The sequence below is a fragment of the Dreissena polymorpha genome, chromosome 2, assembly GCF_020536995.1.
Source record: "Dreissena polymorpha isolate Duluth1 chromosome 2, UMN_Dpol_1.0, whole genome shotgun sequence".
In the NCBI taxonomy this organism is placed as follows: domain Eukaryota; kingdom Metazoa; phylum Mollusca; class Bivalvia; order Myida; family Dreissenidae; genus Dreissena; species Dreissena polymorpha.
Window position 1 is genome coordinate 91,507,620 of NC_068356.1, and position 12,240 is coordinate 91,519,859.

General features: G+C 31.0%; 1 protein-coding gene across 2 annotated transcripts in view; it reads left to right on the forward strand.

Annotated features, from left to right (window-relative positions):
- LOC127868039 (uncharacterized) overlaps positions 1 to 12,240 on the forward strand; it is a 68,361-nt gene that overhangs the window by 29,324 nt on the left and 26,797 nt on the right. The window lies entirely within an intron of this gene.

Consider the following 12,240-nt stretch of genomic DNA (forward strand, 5'->3'; position numbering starts at 1 on the left):
ATCTGTGTTTGGAAATGCGATCAGATGCAATTTTAAACCAAGAAAAAAGTTTATTACACTTTCGGTTGTTATTACAATTCAGGTTGTCACGCAATTGTAATAATTTAATAACTTTATTACAATTGAGGTTGTATGAGAACACCTTTTTTGTCATTCATAGGTCGTATTGCCCTATTAATATATATTTTATATACATGTATGCATGATATTTGACAATAATCTGTGTTTGAAAATGCGACCAGATGCAATTTTAAACCAAGAAATAAGTTGATTACACTTTCGGGCGTTTTTACAATTCAGGTCGACAAGCAATTGTAATAAAGTTATAACTTTATTACAATTGAGTTTGCATGAGAACACATTTTTTGTCATTCATAGGTCGTATAACCTTATAAATATACATTTTCATATACATGTATACACTATATTTTGCAAACATAGGTGCTTGAAAATGCGATAAGATGCACTTTTAACCCAAGAAATAAGTTTATTACACTTTCGGGCTGTTATAACAATTCAGGTCGACACGCGATTGTAATAATGTTATAACTTTGTTACAATTGAGGTTGTATGAGAACACCTTTTTGTCATTCATAGGTCGTATTGTCCTATTAATATATATATTATATCCACGTATGCATTATATTTTGAAATAATCTGTGTTTGGAAATGCGAACAGATGCAATTTTAAACCAAGAAAAAAGTTTATTACACTTTCGGGCGTTATTACAATTCAGGTTGTCACGCAATTGTAATAATGTAATAACTTTATTACAATTGAGGTTGTATGAGAACACCTTTTTTGTCATGCATAGGTCGTATTGCCCTATTAATATATATTTTATATACATGTATGCATGACATTTGACAATAATCTGTGTTTGAAAATGCGACCAGATGCAATTTTAAACCAAAAAATAAGTTGATTACACTTTCGGGCGTTTTTACAATTCAGGTCGACAAGCAATTGTAATAAAGTTATAACTTTATTACAATTGAGTTTGCATGAGAACACATTTTTTGTCATTCATAGGTCGTATAACCTTATAAAGATACATTTTTATATACATGTATACACTATATTTTGCAAACATAGGTGCTTGAAAATGCGATAAGATGCACTTTTAACCCAAGAAATAAGTTTATTACACTTTCGGGCTGTTATAACAATTCAGGTCGACACGCGATTGTAATAATGTTATAACTTTGTTACAATTGAGGTTGTATGAGAACACCTTTTTGTCATTCATAGGTCGTATTGTCCTATTAATATATATATTATATCCACGTTTGAATTATATTTTGAAATAATCTGTGTTTGGAAATGCGAACAGATGCAATTTTAAACCAAGAAAAAAGTTTATTACACTTTCGGGCGTTATTACAATTCAGGTTGTCACGCAATTGTAATAATGTAATAACTTTATTACAATTGAGGTTGTATGAGAACACCTTTTTTGTCATTCATAGGTCGTATTGCCCTATTAATATATATTTTATATACATGTATGCATGATATTTGACAATAATCTGTGTTTGAAAATGCGACCAGATGCAATTTTAAACCAAGAAATAAGTTGATTACACTTTCGGGCGTTTTTTCAATTCAGGTCGACAAGCAATTGTAATAAAGTTATAACTTTATTACAATTGAGTTTGCATGAGAACACATTTTTTGTCATTCATAGGTCGTATAACCTTATAAAGATACATTTTCATATACATGTATACACTATATTTTGCAAACATAGGTGCTTGAAAATGCGATCAGATGCACTTTTAACCCAAGAAATAAGTTTATTACACTTTCGGGCTGTTATAACAATTCAGGTCGACACGCGATTGTAATAATGTTATAACTGTGTTACAATTGAGGTTGTATGAGAACACCTTTTTGTCATTCATAGGTCGTATTGTCCTATTAATATATATATTATATCCACGTATGCATTATATTTTGAAATAATCTGTGTTTGGAAATGCGAACAGATGCAATTTTAAACCAAGAAAAAAGTTTATTACACTTTCGGGCGTTATTACAATTCAGGTTGTCACGCAATTGTAATAATGTAATAACTTTATTACAATTGAGGTTGTATGAGAACACCTTTTTTGTCATTCATAGGTCGTATTGCCCTATTAATAAATATTTTATATACATGTATGCATTATATTTTGCAATAATCTGTGTTTGAAAATGCGATAAGATGCGATTTTTAACCAAAGGATAAGTTTATTACACTTTCGGGCGTTATGACAATTCAGGTCGACAAGCAGTTGTAATAATGTAATAACTTTATTACAATTGGTTTTGTATGAGAACACATTTTTTGTCATTCATAGGTCGTATAACCTAATTAAGATACATTTTTATATACATATATACACTATATTTTGCAAACATATGTGCTTAAAAATGCGATAAGATGCAATTTTAAACCAAGAAATAAGTTTATTACACTTTCGGGCGTTATTACAATTCAGGTCGACACGCGATTGTAATAATGTAATAACTTTATTACAATTGAGTTTGTATGAGAACAACTTTTTGTTATTCATAATTCGTATTACCCTATTAATATATATATATATTATATCCATGTATGCATTATATTTTGCAATAATCTGTGTTTGGAAATGTGATCAGATGCAATTTTAAAGCAAGAAAAAAGTTTATTACACTTTCGGGCGTTATTACAATTCAGGTTGTCACGCAATTGTAATAATGTAATAAAGTTTATTACAATTCAGGTCGTTATTACACTTCAGGTTGTAACATAGCACGATAACCTATAATGATAATATGCCAAATGATTTCTGAATTTGTAGATAAGTTTAGCTTGTTCACTTTGACATGTTTTGATTGAATACATTACTCAGAAATCACCCGTTTTGGAAGTTATTACCTTTTAACTAAATGCTTACTGTGAATAAGTGTTTATATGCCTGATGCATGCTTCGAGTAAGGGATTCATTGAAGCGAAACTAATATAGTCCTTACTTTCGCCAAGATGCGTGTTCAATGAAATATTATGTTTTTTTTTTGTATTTTCGTATTATTGGTATAATACTGTTGTTAATAAACACATACAGGACGAATAACACATTAATTATTTCCGGATAAATCCAGAAGTAATCTGGTTATTATCCATGAATCTTAAAAAGATGTCCGTCTGTTATGGACGTTAGGCCGTGATTATTCATCATGTATGCATTTGTTTTGTCGAAGATTGCGATGTGATGACTTCGATGTTTTATCAGGAACGACTGCATCCGTCTATACGCTTTTCCCAAAACTATTTAACTTCCCTCGTGTATTCACGAGTGATGTAACCTCTTCAAGTCCGATAAATGTTATTGAGTATGAAGATAATTTATAAATACTGGCATAAAAACAAAATTTGAGCAAACATACAATATGTATACTGTTGAGTCTTTAAATCAGGAAAAGTCATAAAAAAGAACTTATTAAAGCAGAGTGTATTGTCTTACATGTGTTCAAATATGGATGGGTGATGAATAAGTAAATGTACCGACTCTTTCATTTCTCTTGAACAAAGGGGTGTCCGTTCAAAGGAGCAATTTACAGCATCTCTTGACTTCGAGATAACCAATACATCGATGTGTTGCACGACGTAATGGTTTCGTTCAAAATAGTGTATGTAATGTTTTCTGTTTTTCAAATCGAATTGTGGAGTATAAATATTACCGCTTTTAGTTTGTGATAACGATTTGAAAACGATCAAGTAAAAACACATTTCAATCCTCTTCGAGGTTTCCTTCCAAAATATAATTTCTACTTATTATGCTTCAATAATTGGACAAAACTCTTTGTTCGTTTTACTTTGTGTAGATTACGGGTTTTTTTAATTAGCGGTACTATAAGGTTTCGAATTCTTTTAAATGTTACACACCTTATTATTAACTTCATTAGGGAAAATGAATGCCGATAGCGTGTTCTTAATAAAAGTTTGAGGGATAAGTGTATGTTAACTCTATACCATATTATCACGCAATCGTGTTTAAAGTAGTAAATATTCCCAGACCGAATGACTCCAATGAGATGGAAAAAAAGTGTGCATTGATTACCTTTTAAAGAATGCGAACAGCAAAATGTAAGCATAGTTAAATACTTGATACTCAATCTCATATTTCATATTATTTAAAGAGTATTCACGATTTAATGACCACAGAAGAAATCAAAGGCGAAAAAACGAGTATTTGCATTAGAAGTGTCAAGACAATTTACATCAGTTCTGTTTATGACTAAGAATGTCGTTGAAAGCAAAATGTTACTCGTATAAATCGCTATGCAATGATAGCTGAAAAAAAGCAGGATTAGAGTAAAATGATTAATACTATTTCGTAATGATATCTATCGGAAAAACTTTTTTCTTGTTAATAAGAACTACAACATCGTTCGCGCGCTACTATTAAATAATTGATAATAATTATCGATTCATGTGTTGCCTCATGTTCGTTACATGTTTCTCGTCAGCGAATATGATTTCGGAGGAATATCTGGGAAGAAAAAAGTTATATATTTGGTCTGAAAAGAGCCACAGTCTATGACGATATAGCTCTATGAAAATGTATATTTTTAATGAATATGTTTCAACTATTTAATAGATTGATAATCTGATAATTGTCTTATATACAAACCAAACAAGAGCAAGGATAAATAGATCAGTAACCACAGGAACATTTGTTACACAGTTTAATTTCAGAATATTATGAATAGTGCGGTGAAAATTATAATAAAAACTATTTTATGTTTGTCCTTTTGAAGCTGATTTACACTTCACCATTTAAAAAGGTTGGGAGGAACCTATCTTACAAATATACAATACTGAAATAAAACAAAATCAATTGATCATAAAAAAATTATGGCTAAGTACTGGTTATTGTGGTAATAACAATATTTGCAAAAGGGTTAGTTCCCGTTTGTGTCATTGTGAGTGTAAACAATACCATTCTGGAATGCAACACATTCACGTGTTGAACTTAAAAAAAATGGAATTCATTAAGTTATCGAGAACGTTGAAATTAATATCAATACGTTTTGTTGAAAAACGTACACTTACAACCAAAAATGAGATAAACGACACAATAACGCGTAATTAGAGAAATGGAGCTTATATTAAATTCCTGTAAATGGTTATATATGAAAATGATCATGATAATATAAGACAATGAACCTCTCTGTAGAGATCGTGTCTCGGGATTGTAATCATTTTACAAGAAATTGTGAGGAATTGTGAGGTCACCATTAACAGATTGCATATAAAACCTGTCTCAGTGCATTTGTCATATCGGCAATAAATTAAATGTATTTAATTCGCACTAAGCGCTTTCAAAATTTGAACCAATGTACGTGTATATTTCAAAACATTTCAGCCTTTTTCGCAGTATCAATGGACATTTCAATTTAACATGGTGTATGTATTTTGTAATAATTTAAAAGAAAATTAATGCAATTGTATTTGTATGTTTGCTGATAAGATGTAAAACAAATAAGATTATGACAACATTTTTGCAACTTTACCGAACTTTAGCGTAATTTGTTTGTCGCCTATTACGACTGTATTGTTTCCGATCCCTGAATTATTTTACCTTTCCCGACGAACAATATATTGGGTTAAAAATAAAAACTCAAGGTATACGCAAAATCAATCTTAAATGTTTGATCTTTTTGTTTCCATTTTGTGATTTCTTTTAATGATTGTCACCTTTATTTATTAATATAATGATTTATGAATTTTTACAGTTTCTTGCGCTGCCTCAGACTCGGAATCACGTGACCTTTAAACTAAAGAGGGATAACGGGGATTGAACTATTATACGCTTACTGGTATTTTCACTGTAACTGGTGGTATCATAGAACATTCCAGCTACTTTAACGGAATTCTCTTTCCAGTTTAGGTTTTATTTTCAACGAACGTAATGAATAATAATCATATTCAGAGACATTCATGTAAAATCAGTCAAAATCCCCTTCAATAGTAAACTCATTAACTAAAGAATCGTTTAAATTTGATAAGTTTAACAAAATGTGCAAATCATGTACATATCTGCCAATGCTGTACCGTAAGATATGAAGAGTTAAATACATCTATGACTGAATAGTCCAAAGGTTAATTATAGTAACCTTTGGTCGTTGGTCATAAAATGTGAAACCAACAAAAAGGCCGAGCTATCAACATTTTGAGAGATATTTATTTAATAATTATACTTATTATTATTCGTATTGGAGTACCGCACATTAAGCATGCATAACTTCGGAAAATCGTCTTTCAAATTGATCTGAAACGTAAATACGTACTGGTAAAATTATGTCTTCACCTTTGACAACGACTAAAATACCCTCGGTCTTTCATTTACGATTATAAAATGATCCACACATTTTTAATCAGCTTCGCAAGAACCAAAGAAACCACATACATGTGTTCTGCTGAAATCAACTATACTGCCTTTCTGATAACTGGGTTTCGTTTGAAATTTGAACTTTTGGACATTTCCCAGGCTTTTAAATTTAATGCTGACATGTGTTTGAAATGCAAAGTCGTGAGAAACGTACGCGAATTTTACTGTAGAGAGAAACATAGGGCATCCTTGTAAAATGACATGGTTCCAATCTGAAAGTAAATTGTTCATATTTTTAGTTGAATAATAAACTACAATTCCGAATTTATTCTGAAAAGGACTTACATTAAAATAATTTCATTTACAAATGCCTGGCATATATTTGTATAAAATTTGCTCATATATTAAGTTTCTGTTAATAATTGTCACCTTTAATTTTTTAATATAATGATTTATGAATATTTATAGTTTCTTACGCCGCCTCAGACTCAGAATCACGTTACCTTTAAACCAAAGAGAGTTAAAGGGGATTGAACTATTATACGGTTACTGGTATTTTCACTGTAACTGGTGGTATCATAGAACATTCCAGCTATTGTAAAGGCATTCTTTTTCCAGTTTAGGTTTTATTATCAACGAACGTAATGAATAATGATCATATTTAGAGACATATGTAAAATCAGTCAAAATCCCCTTCAGTAGCAAACTCGTTAAATAAAGAATCGTAATGCTACACAACACTAAGATATGTTTCGCTTGCCTAGCTTTAAAATCCATGCAGAACAAGAACATTCAGTGTGTTGAACAGGGCGCAGAAAGCTGAACAACGTCTTAGTAACTCATCGTGTTTTACTTATTGTTTTAAGCGAGACACACTCGTATCATGAAGAAATTAACTCGGACTCTGTTTTACGCCCTGAACATTCGCCAAAGAGCCATCTTGTCCCGTGTGTTCACGTTACGATTATGAAGAGAGACTTCTGGAAAGAGTATTACGCAACGAAATGGCCATGGACAATTTGCTTGCGGAAATCCGACAAACAAATGCTGAAAATTATGATGTCAAAATAGTTCCGATTGACAAGCAAAACATTTATGCGACGTGTTTTCAAGGTATATTGTGCAAAATGAAACGCGTACCACGCAAAGTCAGACACGTGTCTTGGACAATGTGTTTCTTTGTTGTACTAGGATTTATATTATGCAATAATTCATACAGGTAAGTACATTCAGAAACCAACATAGCGTGCTACATAATGTGCAATTTATTGGTGTCTTGTTGTTATTATTTGTTCGTTTTAAATTTAACCTTCAGACATTAAAGAACAAATGTCAATGCTTTACCTGATAGTTATGTGTATGGATTGAAACACTGAAAATGAAATAATTTAATGATAATCTAAAAACTGTACATTCAGCTGCAATAGCAGAAAAGGAACCGTATTACAAGTCGTCGAGCCTATTTCACCATTTGTTATAACTCATAATATTAATTTACATTCCATTTTGATTGCTCCCTTTACAGAAACAAACTCACGATCGTGTGATCTTATTGCAGAACCGTGCGTATTTGATCGATACGACAATGATAAAAACAAGCGTTGGATATTGAATGGGATTTTACCTTTAATAATGCACAACAATACCATTTACCGTACAGGTTTGAATTATATTCTCAATACTAATTTGTAACATACGACCTGAGCTGGTAACTTGAAAGATTGCCATATAAAGTATTTGACAAAAATCCAAGATACATGTCCTTTGTCATGTTGACTTGGAGTCGCATTAAACTAGCAGCCAATAAGCAAAACTATGCAAGGATATCATAGCAAACACAAAACAAAAAAAAAACGAGCGCATTGAATTCGGTCTATATATTGCGCTTGGTTGACATCTGTCTATATACTAATGATCTGGAGTAAAATTATAATTGTTGTCGTCAAATGTGAATGAATATTTACATGTATACACATCCTTGCATAACGAGGGCAAACTTAAAGGAAAAAAAATAACTCCATGCTCTTACATTTGAACCTTTTAAAATTATGTTATTATAGAAATGCATGTAGACTACGGCTTTACTTCTTCGAATCATGATCAATTATGATGTATATATTAATCTCGCCCCAGATTAATTAATTGGTAGACTAGTGAATTCTGTCTCATTAATATTATTCCCATTGACATGTGTTATCCGCTTTAGAGTTTCCCTTACATATTATGCGACGATCAGAATCTATCATCAACACGAAATCCCTACTTATCAATGCAAATCTGTATAGATTGATCCTAAACTACAAATGAACTTTCGTCAATTAATTTTACAACCAAATTCTCGTTTAAATGATTTTAAAACTTAAACACACCTATACAAGTAATTACTTTGTTAAAAAGCAATACCATGAGTTTATTGCGTATCCATAAATTGAATTGCTGGCCAATAGCAACATCGATATAACTTGTCCTGAAATTCCCTAAAAAATAAGCATGCGCTAAACCTTACACTGAATGTTTATTAATTATAAAAAAAATGCACCGGACAGGCTGATCATCTTATCACTAAGTGATTGGCCCCAAACAATCTACATATTAAATAGATAAGTAAATATGTCACAAGGAGTGCTGCTGGTTGATTAGGTTTATATGTTTGGATTGAACATTTACAATTTTATAAAAAAATATATAACTATAACAAGTACATGTTTATAAAGCATTTATAGAGAGCAGAACAGTGTGCATTTAGTGTGCGCACACTGGTCTTTCATGAACGTTTCCATAACGTTGTGATGGTATGAGCCACATCCAGTGTAACTAATTATTGTGAAATATCTTGTAAAAATGCGAGCAGTTATTTCAAAAGACATACCTCATCATATTTCCGTTAGTAATCATACCCTAAATAATAATTACAAAAATAGCCTGTTCAATAAACAATAAATCAACCAGGATGCAAACCTATCTAAATTCTGTTGGAGATGCATCTCAGATAGATTTTATCCATTATTATAGATTTATTGGTCTCTTTATGTCTGATGTATTCAAACCAATCTCCCACACTCTTATTGTCAATAAATGCATGTATTTTTAGCAAACATAACGCAATAAAAAGAATGGTATGCATGTCGTGGTAATTTGTAATTTTGATAAAATTGGTAATAAAAACAAATCTTATTTTATTATGAATAATTATCAGCTTATTCACTAGGAAAATATAAACATATAGTGCATATTTAAAAGTACACGCTCGTGTAGTGCAAACGAGATTAAGATAGTATGTCCATATAAAGGCTTTTAAACATTTCACTATACAGCATTATGTTTATGTAGTGTATTCTGTCAAACTGTTACGTACGCATTCTATGGTTTTGATTGTATGCTTTTTTATTATTGGTTTGATCAAATCGGAGTATTTGTAATAACTTTATTAATGAAACTATACTATACTAACTCATAACGTACTTATTGAAGCATTTTTATATCATGCACACAACTTATTTTGCAATGGCTTACTCGAACTGAAGTGCACATATGGAAATACCAGATCTACTTGTTTACGATGAACAATATTGGATTTTTTTTCAAGAACACCACACATTGTAAACAATGGTCCTACATGTTATATACATACGCATGGTTATAAGACACATTTGCCTTACTAGACTTTTTTTTAAACTAAGACTATGTTGTGGTCAGTACAAGCTACTTAGTTTCGATAATTGCAATTCTGTGGTATGTAATGTTTTATGATATAAAAACGAATAACGTGTTCAAACAAAACTGAATTATCCTCCACTTCTACCAGCTGTACAATCTTTATCTTGTTAAATTGATTGTGTACAAAACTATTGAATGAAAACTAAACGATTTATGATACTATAACCAAAAGACTATTTTAAATTTTTGACAGACTATAAGGTCAGCAAAACTAGTTTTATCATGTGCATTCCCATGTGTTAGGTATGAAATAAATAAATAGAGATCATACAATCAAAACATGTAGTAATAACAGTGAAATAAATACAACCTTGATAAACACTCTGAGAATTGTAGCCAAAAATTATTTAAAATTAATATCACATATCATTGACAGTTTTTATAACTGATTGCCCTATTAATGTATTGCAATGCACATGTAGGATCAAATTGACAAAGATGTAATCACTACCTAACATTTTCCGGTACAGATTGCAACATACTGTCTATTCAAGCTGTTCAGTTAAATGTAATCGCGTCTTAATGCATCACTCGCTTAACTGTCTCTGACTAACTACAGTAATGCAATTTGAGCTTGCCCAGTGCAGTTATAACTTATTTTTACGTATTATACATACGATTTTGTTTTCCATAACGATACATATAGGTTTACTGAGTGAAGCTCCGATAAAAGCATATGACCAAGTGTTATCAGCCGATCCGTAAATTTCACATTTTGTGCCATTCCTCGAAAACATGCAAAGGTATACATATATATATGTTGTGAATAATTAATGACGCTAATAAAAAAACAATACAATCGCAGTCAATATGTATTTATATTAACCAGCGTCCCATCGTGTTCGGTAAAACAAAAAACAGAAACAGAAATCAATGCTCATGCAACATACTTTTTCTGGTTGAAAAGATATGTGTTTTTATAATTTAGCTGTTCGCATAAACAATCTCCCTTATGTTGATAAGTATTTATGTGACAATTTCTACAAATTTTCCTCTGCACTGATTATATTTAATGAAGATAAATGTATACAGTACTTATAATTATGTAACATTTGCTCTGCAGTTGTCAATTCTTCCGCAGAATTTACAGAGAAACATTTATAGATATTACATCTATCGTTTCAGTTTTATTCCATTTAACAACACGTGACAATGAACGAATTAGATTCATATATGCGTTTAAATTTGTCGCAAATCAGATATTTGAATCTGCGAAAGCTTTTGCATTCACACAAAAATTTAAATACGGACTTAATTGAATTGAAACAAAATATTTGCAAAATAAAACTGTAAACGCACATAAACGTGATAATCTGTTTCTTTGCCAAACGTATGTGTCTGACAAAAGCATCGTATGTTACACACGTATGTATGGTTTAAGATTGGCATGAAACGCGTGTACCTTTGTAGTGAAAGAGATAGAGATACTTAAACACGTAAAAATATATTTCTGCGAATAAAAATGGACTTGCATGAACATCACCACATTATAATATCACACAACACAGGCATGAGTCCACTGTATATGATAAAGAAAACAAAATATCTGAAAACTTTTAACTCTTGTCAATCAATAGTTTATGCGTCGTTAATGCAAAATACATGTATTATATTGAAATTTATATAATTATACAGCAATTTGCCCGTTGTTATAACTTTTAGAAACCCTAACACCACCAGAAATACAAGGCCACATATGCAAATCCGAGATGTTGATACATTAGCGAGATCTCTGGAACCGAACTTTTCTTCGCATTTGTGTGTCTTTTTTTTAAATATTGTGTCCTTAGTACAGATATTAATCTAGACTGGAAAATGTGTTCATCAAAATGGAGGAACGATAGGTTTTCCCAGCTGATCATCTAAGCAAGTTTAATTTTGATTGGGAAAGACGCCTACTTCTAAAATTGTTTGTAGTTTGAGCAGTTTACTAAATCACTATATATACTATCGAACCATAAAAACAATCGATATTATTGTATCACTAAAAGTATGAGACTCTGGCAACTCCATACAGTTTAAACATTAAGCCGCAAGATCAAGATTCTGAGACGCAAAACTACATGTAACTACCCGTTCATTTGAAGGCTTAAGTGATTTCTTATAAAATGCAACATACATTGCAAATATTTTAAAATAGTATTTAAATACTATTTAATA